This window comes from Cajanus cajan, chromosome 7 (assembly GCF_000230855.2).
Source record: "Cajanus cajan strain Asha chromosome 7, NIPB_CcT2T_4, whole genome shotgun sequence".
Taxonomy (NCBI): domain Eukaryota; kingdom Viridiplantae; phylum Streptophyta; class Magnoliopsida; order Fabales; family Fabaceae; genus Cajanus; species Cajanus cajan.
Genome location: NC_138523.1, coordinates 20,962,007 through 20,963,610, shown reverse-complemented (window position 1 = coordinate 20,963,610; position 1,604 = coordinate 20,962,007). Strand labels below are relative to the sequence as shown.

The window sequence follows — 1,604 nt, the reverse complement described above, 5'->3', positions numbered from 1 at the left end:
GCTAAAAGATCCTTAAGAAATTTAGCATATGTAGGCATCTGTTGTAGAGCTTCTACAAATGGAATGTTTACATACACTTGTTTGATCATATTTAAAAATTTTTCAAATTGTCTATCAAGTTTAGTCCTTGCTAACCTTTGAGGAAAAGGAATTGGAGGGTGATAAACAGTTTGAGGCTTTGATGAAGATACTTTTTCTTTTTCTAATCTCTCTTTTTCAGGTTTTTCAACCATAGGAGAAGCGTCTTCATCAATCTCAATATTATCATTTTGATTAGACACAGGTCTGTCTAATTTCTTCCCACTCCTTAAAGTAACAGCATTAACATTTTCAGCTGGGTTTGCAACTGTTTTACCTGGGAACTTACCTGGAGAATTGTTTGAACTAGGCATCAACTGTGCAATTTGATTTTCCAGCATCTTGTTGTGGAGAGTAATATTCTCAACCTTGACAGCAAGGTTTTGAATAGAATTTGCCATTGAATCATTGGTCTGTTTTTGATTAGTGACAAAATTCTCCATAAGGTTTTCTAATCTTGAAACACTTTGTTGAATTGAGGGTGTCTGTACTGGATTTCCTTCCCCATTAATGAAGTGATTGGACGGACGGAAATTAGGTTGCTGATTGCTAGTTCCTTGAACTGGGTTATTCTTCCAAGAAAAGTTAGGATGATTCTTCCAACCAGGGTTGTATGTGTTGGAATATGGATTACTCTTCTCTCTTCGAGGAGTGTCATAGAAATTATGAGAAGCTGCCACCTGTTCAGTAGTATCTTCTTTTTCTCCAGTAAAAATTGAGGTACAATCTACTGCAGTGTGCCCTTGTTCCCTACAAAGGTCACATACTTGATTTGTAGCCACTGAATTAACCTTAGCTTTTTCCATCTTGTCTAATCTTTGATTAAGAGTATCAAATTTTGCTAAGAGTAACTCAATATTGTTCACTTCATATCGCCCCGGAGTTCCTTTCCTTGCTGTGACTTCTCTTTCACTGTATTGGCTGTGATTTGAGGCTACATTTTCCAAAATAATCATGCAGTCATTAATAGGTTTCCCCATGAAAGATCCTCCAGCTGCTGAGTCTAATATCATGGTGCTTTGTTGGTCCAATCCTTCAAAGAAAAATTGGATGGTAAGCCAACGGTTGAAGCCATGTTGTGGGCATGCTTGAAGATATCCTTTGAACCGCTCCCATGCTTCATAAATAGTCTCTCTAGTGCCTTGTTGGAAATTAGTGATTTTCTTCCTCAATTCTTTAGTTTTAGAAGGAGGAAAGAATTTCTCTAGAAAAGCTCTTTCACATAATTCCCAAGTTGCTATCTTTTCTCTAGGCACTGTTCTTAGCCACACCTTTGCCTTATCTCTCAAGGTGAGTGAGAATAAGCGGAGTCGCATTCCATCAGAAACTTCATCATCAAATTGCTGGGTCTCACAGATTTCCAAGAACCCCTCTAAGTGGTCATTAGGATCTTCTGATGGTAGTCCTCCAAAGGTGTTCTATTTGAGCATATTCACCAGAGAAGCTGGTACAGTAGCTCCAGTTTGCATCTCCCCTCCAGGTATCCCACGAGCTACGGGTGCAGAGTAATCCCGAAGCGGTAAATT

At 38.7% G+C, this 1,604-nt stretch overlaps 1 non-coding gene across 1 annotated transcript; it reads left to right on the top strand.

Moving 5' to 3' along the window:
* The first annotated feature begins 1,146 nt into the window (after nt 1-1,146).
* Nucleotides 1,147-1,253, top strand: LOC145950206 (small nucleolar RNA R71). The gene has a single exon (XR_014428313.1). It is a non-coding gene; the product is annotated as a small nucleolar RNA R71 (small nucleolar RNA).
* The last annotated feature ends 351 nt before the right edge of the window (nt 1,254-1,604 follow it).